Raw genomic sequence first — 11595 nt, forward strand, 5'->3', positions numbered from 1 at the left:
GATTGGAGAAATTCACCCCAAGTCATCTAAAGGTCAAAGGTACATTTTGGTAGGAATAGACTATTTCACAAAATGGGTCGAAGCAATACCACTGGCAAATATGGATCAAGAGGCCGTGATTGAGTTTATTCAGAAACATATTATATATAGGTTTGGAATCCCAGAAAGTATAACAACCGATCAGGGATCAGTCTTTACTGGACGAAAAATGCAAGACTTTGCCAGAGAAATAGGTTTCAAGTTATTTACTTCTACACCGTACTACGCTCAAGCAAATGGACAGGTTGAAGCAGCAAACAAAATAATAATTGGCCTTATTAAGAAACATGTGGGAAAGAAACCCAAGAACTGGCATAAGACTTTAGATCAAGCACTCTGGGCTTGTCGAACATCTCCAAAAGAAGCTACAAATACAACTCCTTTCCAGTTGACGTTTGGACATGATGCAGTACTCCCAATTGAGATATATTTGCAATCAGTAAGAATACAAAGACAAGCAGACATTCCTCCCAACGTGTACTGGGAGTTAATGATGAATGAGTTAGTAGATTTGGACGAAGACAGACTTCGAGCACTGGAAATGATAAAAAGGCAAAAGGAAAGAGTGTCCAGAGCATACAACAAAAAGGTGAAAGGTAAAACTTTTGTTAATAATGACTTAGTTTGGAAAGTTATTTTACCTATAGATCGAAAGAATCAGGCACTTGGTAAATGGTCCCCACATTGGGAAGGACCCTTTCGAATCTTAAAAGTATTTTCGAACAATGCTTACGAAATTGAAGAGTTAGCAGAAGATCGTAGGATCTTAAGAGTAAACGGGAAATATTTGAAGAGATATAAACCAAGTATGTACGAAGTAAAGATTGCAAAAATGTAGATACTCAGGGTACTACGAAAGCCAAAATGGTCAGGCATGTGTCAAAACATATATGTCACATTGATCAAAATGGCTTCACAATCAGAATAGATTGTTAAATGGAAGGAAAAGAGTCTAAAGAGACACCAAAATATTGTTCATTCAAAACATAGGAGTACGTGCATTACAAAAGGATCCAAAGAACAGGACCTGAGATTACAAAAGAAAAAGAAAGCATAAAAACCTAAGGTAAATACTTGCTAGTTAATCCTTTGGTCTAAACCTTCCAAGGACAACACAGGCGAGGGTTCAGCTTCGAACATATCCATGGCTCCAGAAATGCGCATCCTCTTCACTACACCTTTCCTAAGGAAAATGTAACTGAGGAGTCTCCCGTATGGAAGACAGGTCACGCTCCCTTGACGGTTGACACCAATGGAGACAGCCTTAACAAGTCCTTTAAAGATCATCAAAGGAATGTTAATTTTCTTCCCTCGAAGACCACAGAGGATAAACTCCAAGTCTTCAACCATGATGTTGTTTTCATCAATCCTCCGAGGTTGAAAGTTTCCCACGAGCATCTGGTGCCAGATCCTGATAACTTTGGCACTGAAGCGGTCGTTATCCATAAGAGTTCTCAACATGAGATGAGTAGTCATGTTGAAACTGTTGTCATCAAAAGTTTCCCCAGAGTTACTGCATCTCATTAGGTTGGCAATAGTGGTGGGAGTGATGCTAAGACGAGCATGTCGAATAGCAGAATCAATGGTGGTCCTACCTTCAGGATCTATGCGTAGGGACGCATTCATCCAGAATCCTGCCAACATGTTGGGGTAGATAGCACCCTCCAAGACTTCTTCAAAATAGAAGTCCAGTTCTTGATTGACAAAGAGGGTTTCGATGTTGATGAAGTTACGAACAAGTTCATCCTCAGAGAGTCTGAACTCGTTCTTGATGAGGGCTTTGATGTTATTAAAGGAAAGAGGTCCAGCCATTGCAAGGAAAAGAAAGGTTTTTGAGAAAGAAGTTGTGTGTTTTCTTTTTCTGTGTTTAGTTTGGAGAGAAAGCGCATGAATGAAGAAATGAAGGCAATATTAGACCCTTTATATAGACTGGGGATACTGAAGGGTGGTTTTAAATTGTTAATGATTGATTGGACTGCGTTTGGTTTTCCAAAGAGAGAGGTTATGGCTTCCGCCGTTTCCCGCCCTTGGAAGTTGAGAAGTAATCATGAAACTGATGCACGCACGTCTTAAATTGACGTTTTGGAGAAAGTGACGTCACTGTTCAATAATGATTATGGCTAGAGAAGTGGAAACGTCAAGTCTAGAGGCAAGGATGCTGCGAAGGATGTTCAGGGTCTATACGTTGCATTAAATAAAAGCACTGTAGAAAATCTAAAGATATATTTTGGCAGAAATTGAAAGATTCGCTAAAATAGTGCTGGCAAACATTGTAGATATAAACGAAGAAAATAAAAGTCAAGCATACAAATAGATGTTTCTACAAAGGCTTCGATTACAAAACGAAAATGCAACAAGTTACAGGATTGGAAACAGCTAGTTAAAATCCTCAGGGAGATTGTTTTTGATCTTCAAGTATTGAGTTTCCCACGAAGACATACGAAGCTCAATTAGTGCCCGTTGTTTCTTCAATCTTTCGATCTCTGGCACTAATTTCTGTGCAGTCTCGAAATGTTTAATCCCCGACTGCACCACTTCGAGTAAATCCTGTTGGTTGGATTTTTGTATGGCTGCCTGACAACGTTCAGCTTCCTTTATCTTGTCTTCGAGTACCTTTATCTCTTGTTTCCAGGAGTTGATGTTCTTCTCATAATCATCAAAAGCCTTCTGATTTTCTGAATGCTTAAGCTTGAGGGCCTCACCTTGTTTCGTTGCATCCACAGCAGAGTTCCATGAAGAGTCATGAGAGGCCATTGTCTCAGATAGCTCTTTTTCGACATTTTGCTTTCGAAGAATGTTGGCCTGGATTTGATCAATTAGAGAACCTAGCAGAATGTAGCAACCTGCCCTAAAAGTTAAAGTTTTAGAGTCGCCACCTATTCTGAAGGGCGAATAGGAAACCCTACGCAGTTTAAAGATTCGGGGTAAGTTATTATAATCAGGTCGAGGGAAGGTGTTAGGCACCCTCAACCCTTTCCTATGGCTTTGAATCTAAGGTAACAGTTTATGGCTAAAATATTTGGGTTTTATAGCTAAGGAAGTGAATAGGGGAAAGATTGAGATTTTAGGGAAGGGGACTCGCCTTGTTACCAAGTGCCTACGTATCTCCTTATGGAGAATCAGAGTCAACGTAGTTCGGGACCCAGGATTGTACGCCTTAGAATTTGAATTTGTAGTTTGAAATTGATTAAAGGCTTTTTGAATGGCCTGTCGTAGTTTTGAAAGTTGTGAATTGAAAAGGATGAACATCCGTAGTATCGTGGTTTAGTGTTTTTTAGATGTTTTGGGCGTACAACCCTGATTTGATATGGCACCGTTAGATGCGGTGACCAATGGATTTGGTCAGTATAGCTAACGGATTAAGGGGCATTGCTGGTTACTCAGATCGATAGATTGATCATCGCGGGCAGCAAATTGAATGTGTTTTAGATTTATAATTAAGTTTTATCTCTCGTCTAATGCGACTAATAGGTTTAGTCGGGTCGAGGAGAGAATTAGTTTAGAATTAATTAATTAAAAAAATTATTTCTCGCCTAATGTGACTAATGGACTTAGTCGGTTCGAGGAGAAAATTAAACTAGAATTAATTGAATTATTATTATTAGATAAATAAATTGATCCGAATTATTTCTCGCCTAATGAGACCAATAGGTATGGTCGGTTCGGAGAGAAAATTGAATTATTCGGAAAAAACAAATAAACAATTATTAAATTTATCAAATAAATATTAATTAGTTTTTATTAAATTTTAGGCGCAGGGGGTGTACTTTGCTCAGGGTAGCAATTATGGGGAGTGTAAATAGTAACTGGGTTAAGCCCAAACAGACATAGAAGTTCGTTTGGACAGAGTGTGGGCGTGTCTACGGAGCTACGGTATGTTCTCACGGCTTGTGATCGTTTGATCAGATCTAACGGTGAGCATGTGCTCTTTAATGAGGGAACATGGTAAGACATAGATCATTGGACCAAAAAAATCGGACCATTCACATGGCCTGAGAGCGGCCACGTGTCTCGCAACTATTGGACCGAAAAGAAATCTTATCTCTTCCTCTTTTCTTTCCAACCACTAACGTGTTGGCTCACCAACACTGTAACCCGTGTTTTCCCAAATTTTACTCTTGGTTTCTCTCAAAAATGGCAACACAAACTTCCCCTTCTCTCTTCGGTTCCTTCTCCCTATGAACAACAAAATCTTCTTCTTCCTCTTCGTTTCTCTCTCTCGCACAATAACAACACATCAAACCCCAGCAACCCCAAACCATTCCTCTCACTTCAAATCAAATCAATAACATATGTTCAATAATCATGCAAGCATACGAATCACAATATTGCAAGGCTAAGCATGTTTACCTTTGATCTTGAGATTAGAAACGTGTAAGCCTCCTCAATTCCTTTCCGATCTCCCACTGATTTTCCTTCTTTCCGTTACAGGTACGAAGTTGGATGAACCCGGTTCAAGGTTTTTTTGCGTTTTGCGGCAACGGATCTCAGCACCTCTCCGATTTTTCGTCCCCCCTCTTTCGTTCTAGGTTAAGATTTCGTTTTATAGCATTAGGTTTTGATTCAATTAGGAAATTAGAGATTTGATTTTGTTGTTAATTCAGAGATTCTATTCAGATTTGTTATAAACTTGATTTGTGTAAATTTGACATAAGATTTGATTTTCTTTATATTCTTTGATGTCTGTTTTGATTTTTAGTTTAATGAAAAATTATATTCGATTTGTTAAGATTATATTTCATTTGATCTGGATTTGATTTGTTAATTGATTGAAGATCTGATTCACTTTGATTCATCCTTGGGCCTGGGCGGAATTTGTTTTAGGGTTTGAGTTGGTTGCAGCAGCGGCGCCGCTGGTTGTGCAAAGGGGAAGCTAGGGTTCTGCAGCGCTGAGAGGAAGAGGATGAATAGGATCCGGGTCGGTTCTGACCCGGTCCATTGATCCATATGTGGCCCCAAGACCCTTGACTCTGTACGCCCACACGCCTGGCCCATTACTCAAAGACTCTCTTAGGCCCAATCTGAAATTAGTCCATTAATCTTAACTAGTCTAATTTAACTTAAATATCTGATTAATACAGTAAATAATAATACCAACTAACAATAATGTTTTAAATCAACAATAATACTCCTAATAACACTTAATGATACCAATTAAAAAATTATATTAATATTAATGATACTAATAATTAACAATAATAATTCTAATACTAATTTTAATAGTAAGAATTAATAATGATAATACTAATAATTCAAAGTTAGTGACAATAATAACATTATTTAGTAAAAAAGATAATAAAAATGATCAAATGATGAGAAACAAATGAACCAAAATGAATTGGACCTTAAGTATTCGCTGTTCACACCTTCATTTTATTTTAACCAATTTATAAGGGTATTTTATAGGAGAGCGAGTTTAATAATAGGTATACTAAACCCTATGGCTCCTAATTTTTAACGCCCTTAATAAATTGACAGATGCAAATTAAATCGGGTAAATTTTGGGGTATGACACAGAACAATTACCTCTGAAACTTCTGTGGAGACTTGAAGTAAATCTACTTTCTTTAAAAGTTGATTTAAGTTGTGACTCTTAATAGGTTCCCGGCTGAGAACATCCACAAGATTGACCCCAAAGAATCTCTCTTTTATTTGTCGAAGGAGGCTAGGAATATCTTCCTTGTCACTAGATTCTACAGTCACAGCTGGAGAGACATCAAGTTCCGAAGGCAAAGAAGTATTCACATTCATGATAGCCTTTAGGAAACTAAGAGGATCAGTTTGCTTAAGTTGTTCCAGCTCCGAAGGAGTAGGCTTCGCAGGGGCAAGCGTCGAAGTTGTCCCAGGAATGGCTTCTGTATCAAGAGTCGAAGTTCCTTGAGGATCTTGTTTTTCTGGTTTAGAAGTCTCCTCCGTAGCATCTTGCTCCGATGCAGTATCTTCGCTGTCATGTGGTTGTAGGTTCACATTGTCGCTGCCTGAAAATGGGTGATCTTCTTCCAAATTTTTGTCTTGGTGAGTAGGTGGGGATTCGTCAGTGGATTGGCTTTCTTCGATTGGTTCATTAGGCAATATGGTGGCGATTGGCCTAGCATCTTCGAAGACTGGGGAGAGAACATGAGTTTTGTTTTGAGAGGTATCTGTATTAAACGGGGCAGAGTTAGTCATAAAGATAAGCCTTTGAGGGGTTTATTGATGGAAGTTAAAAATTGGCGATTACCGTAAAGTTTGTCAACATTAATGGTAAGGCCATGATCCTTAAAACCTGAAGTGGCAGTGCCAGCATCATCCTGCAATAACTAGGTAAAATGTCAGTTCAATCATTTAGTTAAAATTACAAGATAATATGTGGGGTGAGACCCAAATACCTTGGTTGGGATATTATCTGGACTTGAATTATGACTTTCAACAACGAAGGCATTGCTGGCAACTTTCAAAGGAGACTCTCCAGAGGATGCCTTATCGCCAGGAGAAGCAGCTTTAGAGGGACTTATCCCTTTCCCTTTTCTTGAAGGGGTAACAGCTTTTTGTTTCTTCCTGTGTCCTTGTCTAGTACGAGGAGGGGATTTATCTTCGCCATCTGAGGCAGCTGTCGAAGAAGCTTTCCGCTTCGAACCTGTCGGGGGTTTCGAGCTCTGAAAATAGATGATAAGTAAGATGAGTACTACTCACAGATTGTACAAGATTAAGAATATGAGATGGGTATGTACCGTGGGCTTCTTGTCAGTAACGATGGAGTCACTCTTACTTGGTTTGTTGCTTTTAGATGTCCTAGAATCCCTTTGGGCAGGAGCTTCCTTAACCTTCCTCCTTCGTGCAACAGCTGTAGTTGAAACTGAAATCAGTATATCAGCAAAGAAAAGAAAAGTCAGTCGAAAAGATTGTCTGAATCCAAACCTTCAGGTATTGGAGTCAAGACACGAACATGTTCAAGATCTATATGTAGATGTCCTTTGAAAGTATCCAAGGTATGCTTAGTCGGAACCACTCGTTCGGCGCGTTTTTTAGTACTGTTTTGAAGGTCTTTTAGAACGTTGCCACACACAAACCAATTTGGAAAAGGAGGGCTCAAAGCCACACCAAAATCCGCACTTGGTAGTGGAGGGAATTTTGGAGGATTAAGTTTGAAAGCCACTTCATAACGTAGTTCTGGTCGAACATACGAGGGCAATTTCAACTTATCCAGTTTGGCGGAAAACTTTTCGCGCAAAATGACTGCAGCCTCACGAACGGTCCGACTAAGATCATCAGGCCTGTAGATAGTTTCAAAGAATTTTTGAAAAGCTTGGATTTCTTTAATATGAGTTGAAGTACCTTTGTGAAAATTCTCCTGCACATCAGCAAAAGCTGCAGTTAGTTCTTGAGAAAGACTATCGGCATCAAAGATTTGGGAGCTATAATAATCCGTCCACCATTGGTGAAAATCTGGTGTAGAGTAAAAAGCAGGTTCGAAAGGAACAGGAGAAAAATTGGTGGTGCCAACGTATTTGTTGATTTTTGTTTCACATTCTCCTTCAGTCAAGTACAAGGTATGGAAACACATATGGCTCCTTTTCTCATATAAGCACTTGGGTTTTATTTGAACCAACCCAAACTGTCTCGAGACCAAATTTGGTTGATAGCACACGAGAATACATTGACCTTTTGATGGTCGAAGGCGATGAGAAAATAACCTTGGAGTCATAAAGGCTTTCCAAATTTCCATAGACTCAGTTTGTTGATCCTGAGATGTTGATGGGAATTTTCGAGTAAACCATTCGGGACCTATTGTTCTGTTTACAAACGGGGCCATAGAAGGATCGAACCGATTACGCTGGGCAAACATCATTGAATACGCCAGAAAGTGTTCACGAAGCTTCCCATTTTCTTCTTTTGGAGTTAGGTAAGCTAACCTGGTCCCTTCTATAGTTCGATTCTTGATTTTGCTATCTTCCTCGTTGACGTTTCCTCGAAAGGGAAGATGAGTTTCGAATGTAGCGTTAAGCCACAGTTGCAATAGCCAGAAAGGACCAGCATAAAGCAAAGTACCGGATTTGTAATTCTTGGTAAGGTTTGCAGCTTCGCTGAGGTTTTCATAAAGAAACCCTAAAAGCAGTTGGCTGAGGTTGAGCTTTTTTCCAGCATGCAACTGATTAGCCATGCAAAGGTATCTCTTTGCAACTTGTATGGATCTTGAGCAGAAGGCACATCGTGAGAGCCATAGCGCTAAGAAAGCAATATGCTCTTCATCGGATACTGCCGTTTCGGTGGTGATATGGTGCTTCTGAATGAATGCAGTATAAGTGACTATCGAGTCATTAAAACCAATAGTATCAGTATCCATCTCATTGGGATCGAAGGTTTCGCCAGTTGGTCGAAGTCCTGTAATCGCAGCCACATCAAAAAGAGTGGGGGTAACCATTCCACATGGGAGATGGAAAGTGTTGTGAGAAGCATCCCAAAAGTGAACCGCTGCTACTAGCATGGGTTGGTTATATTCTAAGCCTGTTTTTGACAGTTGAATCAAATCGTATATCCCTAACGATTTCCAGAAGGATTCTTTCTGTTTCTCTACTTTTTCTAACCAGGCATAGTACAAATCAGGATCTTTGGCTAAAGGAATTGTCCTAAATACTTTTACAAAGTTTGTCATATAGTTTAACCTAATTTTCGTCAAAGCCCAAGGGGTTACAGTTGAAGTTTCTTCAATGTTAGCAGATTCTCCTGAGGGAGAACAACCATCTTCATCTATCTTAGTTTTGCTAACTAATGGTCTAGTCTTGTAATAAGCAGGGAAGAATCTATTCAGAGATGAAATATTTTCACCTGGTAACGGACCCATAAAAGCAAGAGATTTTCCAGAAAGTTCAAAGGGAATGATTACCTGGGAAGCGTAAATAATGCGTACTTCTTCGGTGTTAGGGTTTGGAATGTGCTCTTGTTCCCCAGACCGTGTTGTTGATTGGAGCTTCAGAACAGGTTGAAGAACATTTGAAGATGAAGCCATAGAAAGATTTTGATTAAGAAAGCAAGATTTTGAAAAGATTGAGGATGTTGGTTTTTCTGTTGAAGAAGATGAAGAAATAGGAATGAAAGGTTGTATAGAAGTGCAAGACCAAGTATTTAAAGGTTTAACGGAAACCCTTTTTAAATCTTTTGGGTAAAACCCAAAGAACACGTGGCGGCTGGTGATTTAATCCGACGGCGGTCGAATAAATTAGCTTCACTCCTAGTATGTAGGAGTAATGATCAAGAAGTAAGGTCAAAAACGTGGGAATGTAAGTTATGAGAAGACATCTTTGAAAATGACAAGACGTTTCGGGAACAGGGTCATCAATGATTATGACGTTAGTCAGCAGTCTTGGAACTCTCAAAGATCAATAAGAAACGAAATCTTATGATGACAAGAAACGCCTATTTCTGTTGATTTTCGAAACAGGCATTTATTGGGGGCAATTTGTTAGCTGAAGATTTCGTCTTGTAATATTTGTCCTTCGAAGAAGTGGAAAATCGAAGGAAAGATGGTTACTGATGGCCATGCTTCGAGAATAAAGATTTCTAAGTTTGTTATGAAGATAATGAATACTGAAAGCTAGTGAAAGTATGTGTCTTCGGGGACTTAGACAAAATTTATAAAATATATTCAAGTATTACTACTTAGCGTGTTTTCGTAGTGTTTTTAATACACTGCCACGCGTCGAAGACGGACTCAGGCGGGAAGATTTGAAATTCGAAGACGGTTTCGTAACTGTCCAAGTAACAGATGGCGTTGCTGGAAGTTCTTATGAGAGATGTGGCAGCAGATTAGTGTAGGACCGTTAAGGTCGAAACTAGTATAAATAGGAGTCTTAATGTTAGGATTCTGTGTGTTCATTTTGTACAAATCACTCACATATTTACTCAAGTATCAAGTGTTAAGAGAAAGAGTTCGCTTAGAAAATGTACGTATGACACCACCACCTTAATACATGTGTATTATCTTTCGTTTTCAAATATCTTTCAGAATTACTGCATTCCATTTACTTCTTGCCATTTACATTTCTGTATCTTTACTTTAATGTCATTTACTTTCGAATTACTTTCATGTCATTTATTTTCAAAATCTTTAACGTTTCTGCATTCTAAGATTCTTTACGTTTTAACAGTCCTTTTAGTTTCATATGTTATGTTACTTATCTTTTCATTGAAATCATACTTACATATAACAAAGTGATTATCAAGATTACTTGTTCTTTAATCGAACAACGCTTATTGGAGAAGACGAATCATGAATATGGTTCAAATGAACATTGATAACAATCTTTTTGACTATGTGTCCTAGGATCAATCTAGTCGATCCTGCGAGTAACCAAATCATATTTATTATAGTTTGGAAGACTAGCGGTTGTTTACCGGAAATCACCGTAAACAGCCAGAAAAGGGCAACGAAACCGCTTTTTTTGGCCTTTTACAGCGCTTAAAAGCGCTGCCGTAGGTAAAGTCATCGCTATTTTTACGCCAAAAGCGCTGCCTTAGGTTTACTTCAGACAACGCTTTCTCCTGAAAAGCGCTTTCGTAGGTGGGTCTGTAGCAGCGCTTTTTCTAGAAAAAGCGCTTTCTGAAGTAGCCTTTAGCAACACTTTTTTTCAGCTTTTATGCTTTCTTTTATCATCTTAGACAGCACTTTTTTATTAAAAAGCGCTTTCGTAGGCAGGCCTTTAAGAGCGTTTATAAAAGCGCTTTCGTTGCTAAACGCAATATTTTAAAATGCAACCTGTAATTTAAGCCTCCTAATTCGACCTGTAATTTATTTTTATTTTCAACTTGTAATATTTTTGGAAATAATCTCTAAACCTGTAATTCAAGCCTTACATATATGTGTGTATATATATACATATATACATATACATATATATATATATATATATATATATATATATATATATATATATATATATATATATATATATATATATATATATATATATATATATATATATATATATACATACCATTATTTCAACAAAAATCCGTATGTAGGACATTATATACCATTATATACCAATATAATACTATTATAATCCAAAATAAAATATATACACCATTATAGTTCAATTCACATGTTTGCAACAGATACATATAACTAAATCATCTCTAACAATAACTAAATCAGAATAAGCCCAAAATTGTCAAAATCTGACGAGCGGACGGTCCTAGTCCTACAAAGTATGAACAGAACAACACGGTCAATTAAACTAACTTTGCTCAAACACAATTAAAGACTCCAACAAAAAGTCATTATCAAAATCTGTCACACAATAATGTATTCATAACACTTTTCACACAATAATGTATTCATACCTATATGATTCTTTGCTGAATATAAAATTGACACAATTCCTGTTTGATTTCTTGCAACTTAAGTTTCGTGTAAGAAGCAGAATAGAATTCATCAAAGTACTACATAACAAAAACATAATATGCATGATTTAGTTAAATGTAATAAATTATAAGAAATTATCTTAAGTTATAAATCCATACCGTGATTGGAATCTCTAATTGATTCATTTGAAGGATTTCTTTGATAAACCTTAAAAC

General features: G+C 37.8%; 1 long non-coding RNA gene across 1 annotated transcript; it reads left to right on the forward strand.

The window, feature by feature from the left end:
* Window positions 1-4118: 4118 nt before the first annotated feature.
* LOC131629978 (uncharacterized) lies at window positions 4119-4737 on the forward strand. The gene is made up of 2 exons (XR_009292168.1): window positions 4119-4383; window positions 4471-4737. It is a non-coding gene; the product is annotated as an uncharacterized LOC131629978 (long non-coding RNA).
* The last annotated feature ends 6858 nt before the right edge of the window (window positions 4738-11595 follow it).

The sequence above is a fragment of the Vicia villosa genome, unplaced genomic scaffold (genome assembly GCF_029867415.1).
Source record: "Vicia villosa cultivar HV-30 ecotype Madison, WI unplaced genomic scaffold, Vvil1.0 ctg.000625F_1_1, whole genome shotgun sequence".
Lineage (NCBI taxonomy): Eukaryota > Viridiplantae > Streptophyta > Magnoliopsida > Fabales > Fabaceae > Vicia > Vicia villosa.